The sequence below is a fragment of the Artibeus jamaicensis genome, unplaced genomic scaffold, assembly GCF_021234435.1.
Source record: "Artibeus jamaicensis isolate MK-2021 breed Jamaican fruit bat unplaced genomic scaffold, CSHL_Jam_final scaffold_916, whole genome shotgun sequence".
In the NCBI taxonomy this organism is placed as follows: domain Eukaryota; kingdom Metazoa; phylum Chordata; class Mammalia; order Chiroptera; family Phyllostomidae; genus Artibeus; species Artibeus jamaicensis.
The window spans coordinates 12,149,139-12,163,197 of record NW_026522059.1 but is presented as its reverse complement, the minus strand read 5'-3'; the positions used below and the strand labels follow the sequence as shown (position 1 = coordinate 12,163,197).

The following is a 14,059-nucleotide window of genomic DNA, read 5'->3' as shown; positions in this document are numbered from 1 at the left end:
CGTTGTAGGTTTATCATAAAAGGATGTAACTCAAGAACAACCAGATGAAAGAGATGCATAAGGCGATGTGTGGGAGATGGGTATGGAGCTTCCTTACTCTTGCTGAGCTTGCTACTCCCCAAATCACCAACCCAACAGAATTCTATACCCTCTCCCTTTGGGTTTTTATGGAAGCTTCATTGCATAGGCATGATTGGTTCAATTATTGGCCACCGGGTGACCTAACTCAATCTCCAGCCTCTCTCCTCCCCCTGGAGGTCTAGGGGTAGAAGTGCAAGTTCCAACCCTCTAATCACAGGGCAGATTCCACTGGCAAACCATCCCCACCCACCCTTAGCTTTTCAAATAATCACCTCATTAACATCACAAACCACGTCTATGGCTTTTCCCTCAGATTATTACAAGGATTTTAGGAGCTCTGTGCCAGCTGACCCTTGAACGACCAAGGTTGGAACTGTGTAGGTCCCACTTATATGTGGATTTTCTAACTGAGACGGGGAATCCTTGAAGGTGGAGGGCAAATTTAAGTCATTCTAGGACTTGACTGTGCAGGGGGGTAGGTACCCCTAGCCCCATTGTTCAGGATCCACTGTGTACTTCTTATTATAAATTACAAGGTTCTTTTCCCCTAAAGCTTATTTCCCTCCTCTCCCAAGAATGAACTATAATGAGAAATTGATATACATGCCACATCCCCATCTTCAATCACGCACACCAACTTCAGGGTTTTGGTTCTATTTACATAATTACTGCTTAATCTTTTTTGTTTAATTCAACTAGTTTTTGAAAGCTAATTCAATTTATTTTACATGGAAACTTAGGCTAAGTGGTTATCTCTGCAAAATCTCTTGCTGGATATGCTAACTGTATTTTCCTATTCCACATTAAGACTTAAAACTGAACGTCCACATAGCATTTAATTATCTTGTATTACTATCTTGGTTGTTACTAGCTGTGTGGCCACCACAGTGCTCTCATTTCCAAGAGGCTCCATTCACATTCCAGTCCCTGTGGTCATACACAGAGGTGGTCCTGAGCGAATCTGCATTATACTTTTAAGAAACTTCCGCGTGGCTGCTCACCATTGGTTTCCTCCACTTGGGAGCCCAAACTGCCTGATGCGTTTGGCCTGGATGTTTGAACCTTTGGAAAGTGGAGATGAGTCATTTCAAATAGGGACTTTTAAAGAGAGAAAGTGGACCTCCTGCAATCTCTCTTCCTCCCACAGGCTGATGTTCTTATCGACAAAGCCCTAGGGTATTGCGGAGCCCCAAGATAGAAGGAGCTTGGTCCCTGAACAGCCAAATGGAAGGAGCCAGCCCCCAATCAGGAATACCTGCCTTGGAGTCTCCCGATACCAAGAAATAATTTTGAGTTTTTGTTTGTTTGCTTACCCATTCTGAATTTTGGGCTTAGTTCACCCTAAGAATAACATAGGTTATGCAATGCAGCCTAGAGACCAGGATTTCAGGGTGCGGACATTATTTTCCTTTGTTAAGTACAGATGATAGTACTTGTCAATGACTCCGCACCAGGCTGCACTGAGGAGCAAAATCAATGTTTGCAAAAGGGTTTTTTAATGTATTTTTCAAAGTATTCAGCTAACAACGAAGTTAAAACAAACATGTGTTCCACTTCTAGCACTTATATAGGACACCATTAATAGGTAACATGTGAGCCTGATAAAGGCGTGATCACAACACAAATGAAAAGTTCACACTGCTGGGGAACGGTGAACTGCACAAGGCAAGAGAGCAACAGCATCCCTTGCTAATTAAAACAGCTGTTGGGATGCTTAAAACTCCCAGAGGGTGCATTAGCCAATGCCTGAAGGTGCTGGGAGCACCAGACTTGGAACGTGTCCGTTTCCAAGACGTGAGTCATTCTCACAAGAGTGAAAGATTTCAAGGGGACTAAAGCCTTCTGCCGGGGAGAAGCTAAAGTGTGTGCTTCACTTGTGTTTAAAATCACCATAGCCAGCAAAAGAATGGCCTGCTATTATTCTTTTTCCATTATTCACATTTTCCTTGCTTTTATCAGCACACGTGGACAGAGTGTTCGCAAAGCATCTGCTGGCCACAGCTGCAGTGGGAATGCCATCTGACATCATAGGAGTCTACAGAGTGTCCTTTAGAAGCCTGGGCAAAGTTGCTGGTAACTCGCAGCCAGGAGACGAGCATTGAGCCTTTGTATTTCTTCATGGTCCTCACGTGCTACACGCAGTATCTCAGTTGCCTCACATGTGCATCAGGAAACTCTGTTTCCTCCGTAAAGTTGACTTTACTGAGGAAATACACTGATCTCAAGGAGCGACACATAGGATGTGTTTCTTTATAAACTCCCCTGGTGATTTCACAGATATGGACACCATGTGTGAGACTCTGAGACAATCCCCAATTCAAATGCTCCATTTCATAAGCAAACTCTCCTTGTCAGACATATGGCTTTATAGTTAAATTGGAAAATCTGGTTAGCCTCACCCTAGATCATAAGAGTTTACTGTTAGATAGAAAAATGATTTAGAAATCTACCTTTCATAAATATTTAAAAATATAAAACCTGGATTTCTTTTTGCCTAGTATCAGTTTAGCCTATTCATCAATTTTTAAGTTGTTATTGGACTTATTAACAATTACTAAGTACTATTCTTTCAGAATTCTAAGCCAAAGCAAGTGTTCAAGAATGGCCTGATGCACCACAGTGTAAGCTCCACAAAGCCAAGATTTTAAGAAAATATTTGGTTTCACTCATGTACCCCAAGGACATAAACCTAGGTTATTTTTTTAAATAAATATTTACTGAATACCAACCTGGTTTATGACTGCTATTCAGTAAATGTGTTCAGTAAGCAGACGTATGTTGATTCATCAATATCTCACTGGCATCTTTGTTACATCAGCTAACATTTATTCAGCTCTGATTAGGTTCTAGGTGGGGGAGCACATTTGTTTTGTTCTATTACAGCAGGATTCTATGTAATCTTAATGACATTAAGTGGTAAATATGTAGTTAATCTTGTACTACAAATAACATACATCCGATGAGGAAACCAAGGCCGGGTATTTAAATAACTTGCTCCAAGTCACAAAACCATGAAGGTGTAGCGTCCACCCAGTGGCATAATGCAAGTGATTAGAATAGAAGGTATTTGCGAAATAGATTTGAACCCTCAGGACAAAACAGGCAGCATCCTTTTGTTTTGGCCAATAAAAATGTTATATAAGATTATAAAATAACTGAAATGTATTTTCCTGCTATGGAAAATGAGGAACTTACCTGCACTCAGGTACAGACACAAAACCAGCCAATACACAGAAGACACCTCGGCCTATACACCTTCCTATGTGGGTACAGTCCAAAGGGACATGGAATGGGGTTGGTATAAAGGAAGCTGATGGTTCCATCTGTGCAACAGCAGTGCTGCCCAAGTCTTGTTTCACCATAAGAAAGGTGCTCCTGTTTCCACTGGTTCTGCTGTAGAGCAGATACAAGCCTTGCTTAACAGCCTTGCTCATAGACCCCAAGTGGAGCTCTACAGGTCACGAGGCATCGGAGGCCTTTCCTTCTCCTTGACCGCCTTGAATTAACCAAGGGCAAATGCTGCATCAGAATAACACTGTCCTAGTGCAGCGGTGAGAAATCATAGCCTTCCCTTTCCTTATGCAGCTGGGAAAAGCGGAAGTGAATTCAAATTAATGAAGTCAGCACCTGGGGAGAGCTGTAGACTTTAGTCCAAGATACCTCTTCGGATAGGGCCTAGCTTACCGCTTGCTCCCTGCTCCCTTCTGAACTAACTTCTCCAAACTGCCTTCTCCCACTAACTCTGCCATTGTCTCCTCTTGCCGCTTGCCGGACCCTGTTTGATTTTTAAAATCACACTATGGCTACACGGATGTGTGTCTCAATCAACTGTTTTCCTGTGCCAAAAATCAGATTCTGGCACACAGTAGGTACTTAGTAATACTTTCTGAACAATGAGTAAGTCCACTGGGACTCAGGCAGCCAGTGCAGACCGACAGAGCACAGGACCCTCCCTGATGTCCCTGGCAGTGAACACACGTGAGCCTTTAAAGCCGCCTCTCAGCCAGCAGTTTTTCTTCCTAAAAAATGTTCCCTAATTTCTTGCCCAGCTATCTAAAGATAATGGTTGGGAAAAGGGGGTTATCATACCAGTTCTAGAACACCTTTGCAAAACAAAGCTAGAAAAGGCAAATAAATAGAAGGAAACAAAAAATTTGGACAGACAGGTGTATCCTCGCATCCATTCCAGCAGCCAAGATATGCAAACAACCTCAGTGACCATCAGTGAATGAATGGATAAAGACTGTTGTGTGCACACACAAATACATATGCATATATATATATATACACACACCTATATGCCTATATATATTAAAAAATTCAGCAAACAAAAGAATGAAATCTTGCCATTTTGTGACAGCGTGAATGGACCTCGGGGGCATTGTATTGGGTGAAATGAGTCAGACAGGGAAGGACAGATACTATGTGATCTTTTACATGTGGAATCAAAACATGTCAATAAATAAATAAAAACCAAGCTCATAGATACAGAGAACACACTGGTGGTTGACAGAGATGGAAGGGTTGGGGGGAGGAGAAATGCACAAACAGTTTTCCATGTTTTTTGCTTAAATGAGTTTTTAACATATCATAATACGCTATTATGATTAGGAAATTGTCTTTGCATCTGTATTCTGAAATAGTAATCTTTATCAAACACGTTCTGCATACCAGGCACCTTGCTAAGCACTTGGCCAATACATTTCATTTAATCTTCACAGCAAACCTGGGAGGTACTATCCAGCCCATTTTACAGATCGGAAAACTTAAGGCTCCGAGAAAAAGACACAACTGCTTAAGGGTGGAACTGACACTAACATCAAGGATTATTTGACCCCAGAGACTGTAATCTTGACCGCTACACCCTATTACACCTTTTAATAAACATACGCTTCTAAATGTGAGTAATGATGCCAGTTTATTGTTCTGAACAGAACTGATATCTCCAAGTTTCTGGGGAATAGGGGAAAATGAAGTTTGATTTGTTAGGTAGCAATAATTGCAGAAAATCTAAGTTATCTTTTGATTTTTTTCTATTCCCCAAAGTCTCAAATAACAGAAACCTAGTAAGAATTAAATCTTAATGTGTTGAATCCTCTCTCCAGCATTAAACAGATTAACTTAATGACTCTCTTTTGAGAGAGCCCATTTCCTTGGGCAGCTAACTAGCCTCTGTAATGTAACTAGATGGCCAATTCTAAGAATACACTCTCAAACATAGATTTCTCCAAATATTTTTCAAGAGACATTCCTCATCATCCCTCCTTCACTATATTATCAGAACATGAGGGCATTTGTCTTTTGCACTTTTTCATTCTTTGTTAAATTTTTCTTCTCATTTTTATTTTACGTTAATTGGTAAGGTTTTTTAAACATGATCTTGCAAGTCAACCTAACTAAGCAACAACTTGTTTTATATGTATGCATTACAGATATTTGTACTAATTTAAATAACTGGTGACAATTTTCTTCTAATAGAAAAATAAAATATTAAATAAAACCATGCATTTTTTTTTAATTCATTCATGCCCAATTTTAAGTTCTAGGTAAAATTTAGGGGAAAAAATCCTTATCATATTTATCTATGCCTTTCAGTCAAATGCCAGGTTGTCTGTGAGAATAAAGGTTCAGTGCGGGGTGTGAGAGGAGTGATGTATGTAGTGTGAGGCAGACTGAAGTCTAAGGTATGCTTCATTACTTGTAACAGATCAATAAAAGCAATGATATTACACAGCTGTCCTTACAAGTAAGTCCCACCCAGATCGGAATCAGCACAGATTTAAAAGTTCAGAAATCAAAATGCCCAGTTAAGATAAAATGAAGCAGCAAAGCTTGACCTAGGGGAAGAGCGCACTGTGGTTCCCATACTACACGGGCTTTGAAGTTGCCCTGTTCTCTCCAGCCCCACCAGTTATTCCAGCAGCAGAGACCCTGGGGCTGTGCGTGCAGGGTTAGGCAGTAAGCTTTTCAAAGGCCTTGTCCCCCCCCCCCCCACAGCTCGGTCCGCATCCAGACCTTTCAGTTGTAGATTTCTCTTCATTTGCACCATCAATGTTGACCAACTGCTCCTAAGCTGCCAATTTTCCCAACTGCCCTGTGGGTTCCTGAATTTTCATCCTGAAGTTCAGTGTGGCAAAGGGGAACATGACAAAAAGCCTTGACACAGAATCTTAATTCTGTTTTTCCATGGGCACTATTTTTACAGATCAAAACCCTATGGGGCCACACGTACCACCAATGTCAAGTTTCTTCAGGAAATCTTCCCCATCTCTCAGCTATGATTTCTCCTCGATTTAGGCCCCATAAAATTTGACTAATCCACCTGTGGCGTGTCCACTTCCAGGGCATTATATTTACTACTTCTTGAATTAAATTTCATCCACACGCCTTACTAGCACTGTGACTTTGCGTGCCTTGATTAATCTTTCTGGGCACGCCTCCACATACAGTTTGCTCTGGGGAGGAGGGGCAGCGTAGGGGGTTAGACATGATACCGTGAAGGGCCGGACTCAGTGCCTCAGATCTGTCAGACATGCGACCGCCAGGAGCTATTTTACATTTCTTATGGGTCAGCTCCTATCTAAAGACTTTCTGTGCAGTGAGTTCCATTAAAATGCAGACTGCATCCTATTCATTTCAATGTGCAGTACGGATGTATGCATTTACCAGGCATTCACTTGTAAATATTTCTTTAAATAATACTTAACAGTATGACCCCGTAATATTTATTTTGACTCCTGTATCAGTAATATTTTTCTAGATTTTGGGTAAGGCAGTATATGATGTCCACATAGGTGAATTCAAAATAGACTTGAATAATTTAAGGTACACGCAATGGGATGATACTTACTTTATGCCAATTGCTGCTAGATAGGAAAGGATCAAAGCCAAGGGGGGGGGGTGATTTATCTACAGGGACCTGTCACCCCCATTGAGCTGTCATACCAGCTGCCACTGTGTCCTTGCACCCTCTCAGTAGAACACAGCCTCGGTGTGCATGGATAAAAAAAGAGAACCCAGAATGGGACAGTGGGCTTTATGCTCTGCTCTCCAACTTCATTAACTCACCTCCCAACATACACATTATGTAAAAGTCAGGAAGCTAGTGATGTATCAGACTGATTATTCTTTGATTAAAATATAACTGTGGCCCCAGCAGGGTAGCTCAGCTGGTTGGAGCGTTGTCCTGTACACCAAAAGGCTTCTGATTTGATCCCTGGTCAGGGCACATAGCTAGTTGTGGGTTCCATCCCCAGTTGGGACACAGATGGGAGGCAATCAGGCAACGGATGGATGCTTCTCACTCACTCTCTCCCTTCCTCCCTCTCCAAAATCAAAACATATCCTCAGGTAATGACTTAAAAAATATATAAAACTGTAATGTAACTTTGCCAAGGGAGGGGGTCTTGATACTGATCTAGAGATAAGGACTTTCCCCATCGTGCCGATTAATAGAAAACAAATGAAACAGTGTAAAGTGTGTTTAAAAATTCAAGAAGAAAATCATTTTGGAAGAAATCTTAGATGGTAAGGAAACCACGTGGGAAAAAGTATTCATGAAATTCAATATAGTGGGGATATTCTATACTTAACAAAAGTAATAACACAATCCAACTTACATTCTAGTATCAGTTTCTTATTTCACTGTACAATACCTGTTTTCCAGGAAGATAACTGACTAAATATCTTTGCTTCGTGGAGAATGACATTCAAATTTTTAGTCAAGACCCAGAATTTCTATAAGCTGCTTAACTTTCTCTCTGGTAAAGTAAGGATTTAGTTCTAGGTGCAATACCAGCAACTCAGGTAGTAAATGTTTATCAATATATCTACAACACAATTTCTATCCATTCAACTTGGGTAATATATAAATTAGAAGGAAAAAAAAAAACTAGTAATGGTATCCCAACTGCAATGCTATAACCCAGAAATGTCTACTTAGAATTCTAAAATTGTTTCAAATTTTCAATCACATACACAGCATAATATGCATACTAAAATAGGTACTTTAAATAGTTAAACTTTTATTGAAAATGTAAAAGAATCGCCAAAATAGTAGAAAAACCTTTGATGGGTGATGATGGGTATTAAAACCATCTCCATTGTATGAGTAATCAGTCTTATTTGGCCTTTTAAAAAATGCAGTGAAAACTAATGTGTCAACTTGCACACACTTGAATGAAAACTGTAGAATTCAGAGTTCTTTTCAATCCTATTCTGTAAAATTTTAAAAATTCTAAACCTTTCATTGTTGGAATGTTTGAATGTGTTTCTTTTAAAATTTTGTTAAAATGATTTTTAAAAATCGTAATTACATTTAACATCTCTAAAGGTACATTATTTGCCTTCACTGCAATTAAGAACCTATAGGAGGTAAAACAAAAAACCATGAAATATACAATGGGGAGAGAAGTCGCTCTTCTCCCACTTATCAAGCTCCTCGCTCGTCAGCAAAACCTAACTACCAACTAACTTCCTTCGTTGTAACACTGAGCTGTAAGTCTATATATATAGTCAGACCTCGAGTCTGGGGAAGCCCTTCGTGGCCAATGAGGACTCCCAGACCTATTGCATCACACCTCCCCCCTCGGCGTGACGTCAAAGGCAATCCCAGGCCAGCCACGTGGGTTGAAAGAACGCAGCGTTTCTGGGCTGCTGTTAGGTAGACCCTCGCAGGGGCGCTCACCGAGAGTGGAGAACAGGGCAGGGAGGGGCCGTCAGGGCTCCCACCGGTGGCTCCTCTCCCATCTCCCGGGAGGCCCACGGGGCGGGGGAGCCCCAGTGCTGAGCGCGGGCGTTTGGGGGACGGAGGGACAGGCACGGGGGAAGCTGGCACCTAAGACTGTGTAATAGGAGCCGGGTCTTGTAAAGCCTCCTCCCCAGGCACCGCCTCCCCGCTCCCAGCTCCTCTTTCCAGCCTTAATTATCCTTTCAGCGCCGTTTCCCCTCGGCTGCGTTTCCTTGGCTGGAGGAAAAAGCCTCCCTCGCCTCCCCGTTCTCGCCCTCACACAGACCCTCCTTTCAGGCCCGCCCTCCTGTTCACAGGGACCAGTTTCGGAGCCCGGCTCACGCAGGGCGGGAACCAGCGTGACGAATTCCGCCCAAGGTGTTGATTATCCATCCCAATCCAGCCTCTGGCGCGCTTCCCACCTTCGCCCCGGGCTCAGGCCGACCCCCTCCCGCACCCTCGGGCTGGGGGACGGGGAACGGCGCCCCCAACCCCCCGCCCGGCGGTCCCCCCCGCTGCAGCTGTGGGAAGAAGCTACAGCCTGTTCGGTGCCACGTCGGAACTGGCTCCCGGGAGGTTGCAGCTGCCGGCGTGCGGCGCGCCGTCCCCAGGCAAGCCCTGCCCCGGGGCAGCCGGCGGGCGCGCCCTCCTTCCCCTCAGGTCTGGGACCGCTCGCCTCCGGGACCCGGGACCTGGGTAAGGGTTCCGGACCCGGCTGGGCTGCGACAGACCCAGCCTGACACTTTAATGGGGTGCAGGGAGTACGAGGGAACAGAGGCTGGAGAGAGGGGGTGTGGCCGAGCGCGGCCGGTAGCGGCGAGGAGGTGGGGAAAGGACCCTCCTTCTTTGGGGTCCCAGCTAGGAGCCCCGGACGCTTTAACCCTTTGCATTACAAGTAAGAAGCGACTTCCCACTGGTAAGTAAAACACGCTGAGCTGTTCCAGGGTTTTCCTCCCCACATCGAGGGTGTGAGAAAAAGAAAAGGGAGAGGAAGGGGGAAGAAGGCGGCTGTGCGGATACGCTTTTCTTACACAGTGGAAGTTCTTGTTTCCTAACCCGGGAGCCCCGCGGCAGCTCCAGAAGATGCGGAATGGAAAAGTACCTCCCGGGACGGCAGCCTTTCCCGGCACAGAGGTTACCTGCGCTCCAGCCAGGCAGCGGATTTCGGGAGAGCGCCACAGGGATGGGGAAAAGATGTCGCTAAGCCTGACAGCGATCTGAAACATCCACTGGCTTTTTTTTTTTCTTAGTCTGTTGGAAATTTTCAGACTTTGCAGTGGAGAACTGAGTATAAAGACTTTTTTAACACTGATGTGGATACTTTCTTCCCTCTGCTTGGCCTATCCCAGGACCCTGATCCTTCACCAAATCGCGCCAGTGGGACGTACCTTGTTCAGCTCTTGGTCATGAAGTTGTCCGCAGCCTGTACGTGTGGTCCCGGAGGGCCGGTGGCGGGTGGTTTCCAAAATTGAGGTAATAAGAAATCAGATGAATTTGAGACGGCCGGCCAAGAAAAATAAAAAATTTAAAAACAACATTTAAAAAAGGATGGGGGGGAGTCTAAAGGTTTGGTTCTCCCCCACTTCAAAAGTAAATTTCGCCACTATCCTCTGATATTTCCGTTGCACTTAAGTCTCCTGATTCTTAAAAGAAAAATTTGTACTTTAAAAATAAATTAATTTATTTTTATTTTTATTTCGTTTGCTCCAGTCCTTCTCCCCCGATATCGGAAAGTCTCTTCACTTTTTCGTATTAAAATTTAAAAAAAAAAAAAAAAAGCCCGGTGAAGACGCAACAGAAGCCTGGAAGCGCAGAATCGGGAGAAAGTCTTTGGCCGGGGCTGGTTCAAGTCCCTGGTTCAATGGGCTGCTGGAAGCCAGGACTGGGTAATTCTTTCCAGACGTGCTGACTTCTCCTTCCTCGCAGTTGTTGCCTTTCTGCCTCCTCCAACTTAAGGGGGTCTTAACTAGTGAGCTGGTGGGTGTTTTAATAGGGCGGAGGAAGGAGTGGGGGGTGAGGGGAGTGGAGAAGGGAGGTGCGGACTGGGAAACCCGGCCGGAGGGGAGGGAACTGGGAGCGCGGGCGGGCGGGAGGCGGGGAGGGGGAGAGAAATTGGCCATTCAAAGCCCTCTCTGAGCTCCGGGCCGGTTCTAAACTCCAATGAATTCAATTAACTTGATTGCTAACGTGTGCGGAGATGCAGGGCACCCTGGCTGGCCACCACCTGAGTCCCTGCTTCCTCCGGCGGTGCAGCCGGAGGCCACGCTTTGTGGACATCCCTGATTCCTGCACTGGTTAGTTAGAAGGATGCCCGCTTTGCGGTCACACTCCCCGTAGTGTGTAAGTAATTTGCTTTAGGGCCAAATGGTGCCCTTAGGCTAAGTAACCGCCCTGGAGAGGGGAGAGAGCTGGCTGTGTGTGTGTGTACACTCCCGGGGGTCTCCGAAAGCCGGCTGAGACTAAAAAGCCGGCGACTGGTCCATCCACCACTTGTTAACCCTTTCTTCCCTCCAAGTCAGAAGTTGCTGAGCTTATGTCAAGTGTTCCTGTGCCTCTTACACAGACGTTTCCGCCTTGGGTGGGCGGGAAAATTGGAAAAATAATCGTTTTCTTTCTTAACCCGGTGCCCTAACGGAAAAGCACGCTGATGGCAGGCATTATAAATAAAATATAATAATGAAAATAATCCTCTGGGGGATTCGAATAGCGCGCTTTAAAAAGCCATTTCTAAAGGAATGGCTTAAGTGGCTTTTGCTTCTTGTGAGCTTTCTATGAAGACGAGTCAAAATACTTATTTTTGCTTCAAGAGAGCCTTTCCTCGTCTTTCTCCGATTGCCCTCAAGACTGAAAAGAGCTAGTTTTTTTTTTTTTTTCTCAATTACTCCTCCCGCCCCTTCTTTTTGGTCCTCGCCAACAGACCTCCTATGATTTAAAATGGACAGTAGGTGGCACTGTTTAGGAAAAAATGAGTGAGTGGCCTTTTGTGATTTCGCTGAAATTATTACAGAGTAAAAAGATTTCTTTCTTTTCAAGGTTCCGTGGAGCTCTGGACCCCTCTGGCAAACTCGACTAAGCCTTGAGAGCTGGATTCTTGCTCCTTATCACCTATCTAGAACAATAATGACCAAGTCAAAACAGAAAAGCCCAGTCAACTGGGAGCGAGGATTTTAAACTCGTCGCGCGCAGGGTGTAGGGGGGCGGGGGGGAGGGGATATGATTAGACGTCAGGTATTTTGCAATATCAGGTAGTTAACCAAACCAGCCCTCAGGGGCTGAACTGCAAAGTACTACCTATTTACGTTCCCCGTCCCACCTCCCACAGGGCGGTTACACCTCAGGCAGGCATTATCTTGGTCTAAAGACTTCGCAGCGCTCAGGAAGACCCACTGATCAATTTCCCCCTACAAACCTTCAAGGCTTCATTCAGCCTTTGAACCCTGCATTGAGTGATTCAACTCTTAAAAGAACTGGCTTAAGCTTTAGAATATAATTTCATCCCACTTAATCAGATTCTTGCTTCTTGGTTTTTTAGTTTTATAGTAGTTTTTAAATGCTAAATTACAATTTAAAATATAAACTATATTTAACCCAGGAACTCTTACGTAACATGTGGATTACAGATCTAGGGGTAGAGTGTTCAGCTGTGGGACCCCCCGGGGACACCTAACCTCAGCTCTAAACTTGCATGAATATGATATGTAATGCAGGATTGTGGGCTATTCCTCCGTTGTATTTAACTCTACCTCTCCTATTAGCTCAAACAATGAGAACTTTTAGTAAAACTGGGTTTCTTTATTAAACAAAAACACATTGTTGTTTGCTTCCTCTTACTTTATGGCCCATAAAGCCACAGTAAAATGTTCCCTGACTGAGGATGAATTTTAAAGCTAATTACACATCCACGCATTTCTATCAGGTCCAACCCCTCCCCCTCCCCACCCCCCCACCCCCGCAAAGAGAATCGGAAAGAAGCTAGCAGAATTTAAAACCGGAGGTGAAATATGCATCTATCACATCTTCTTAGGGAGGCCTGAAATTCAAACCCCACCTTTGATGTGGGTCTGTGTGATGCGGGCTCTGTTTGTGTGAACCTGGAAGTGGATTTCACCTCTCTAGATCTCTACTTCCTCTTTGATAAATGAGAAAATACCTGCTTTACAGAGTTGTTATGACAACAGAATGTGTTAAATTGTGTTAAGAGCATAGTGCCTAAGCTCTACACTTATGAAGATCTTCCTAATATAATGCAGTGGTTCTGAACATAACCATTGTGGATATTCAAACAACCCTAGTACTTTTTTCCTGGCTTCCAATTTTGATGCTTGATAGGCATTAGCTGAGGTTTCATCCTGTGCTCTTATCTGACCTACTTCAGCTTTCTAGTTTCCTTACTGAGTTTCATAGATTTAATTATTCTCTGTGCCCATGGATACACCCCAAACCTTCATTTGACCAAAATTCCTTTCTGAGTCCCAGGCCTGAATTACGGCTACTAGCCACGTAGCATCACATTAGGTGATGTGAGATTCAGTTTCACAAACAAACTATGTATGGCACCGAACAACTGAATAACATTCGATAGTCAATTTAAATTGTAACATCTATTTTAAACGTGAGCTGTTTGGATCAGAAGATGATAGATGTCTCGCGTTTGACATCCTGAAACATTTTATCCGAGCAATGCCTGTTGTTTCCACTACACAAGACGCCACAGCAAGGGACTCCAGAGCCGGGAGTGTTACTTGGGTCAGCGTGAGCTCACAGTATGTTGTCGCTACTGTCCTTCCACAACACAAAACACGGGTGCAGACGTCTGAATGAAGGACTTTCACAAAGGCTTTTGTACCTTCCTAGTTTTCTGTATAAGTAGTTCTCAATTTTTTTTGTATACGTAAAGGACTTCTGTATACCCTCAAAAATTATTGAGAACTTCAAAAAACTTGTGCATAAAGGATACATCTATAAATATTTACCATATTAAAAAATAAAAGCTGCCCTGGCTGGTGTAGCTCAGTGGATTGAGCATGGGCCTGTGAAGCAAAGGGTTGCCTGTTCGATTCCCAGTCAGGGCACATGCCTGGGTTGCAGGCCAGTTTTCAGCAGGGGACACATGAGGGGCAACCACACATTGATATTTCTCTCCCTCTCTTTCTCCCTCACTTCCCTTCTCTCTAAAAATAAATAAATAAGATCTTTTCAATAAATAAATAAATAAACGCTGACTGGAAAAGTTTTTAAGTCTTATTAATT

The 14,059-nt window shown here is 43.8% G+C and overlaps 1 protein-coding gene across 1 annotated transcript in view; it reads right to left on the bottom strand.

The window, feature by feature from the left end:
• The window catches only part of HAS2 (hyaluronan synthase 2), a 29,725-nt gene extending 18,967 nt beyond the window's left edge, over positions 1-10,758 (bottom strand). The window contains exon 1 of the mRNA XM_037166752.2: positions 10,198-10,758. The gene's annotated coding sequence lies outside the window, so the exon portion shown is untranslated. The remainder of the gene's footprint in view (positions 1-10,197) is intronic.
• Positions 10,759-14,059: the final 3,301 nt, after the last annotated feature.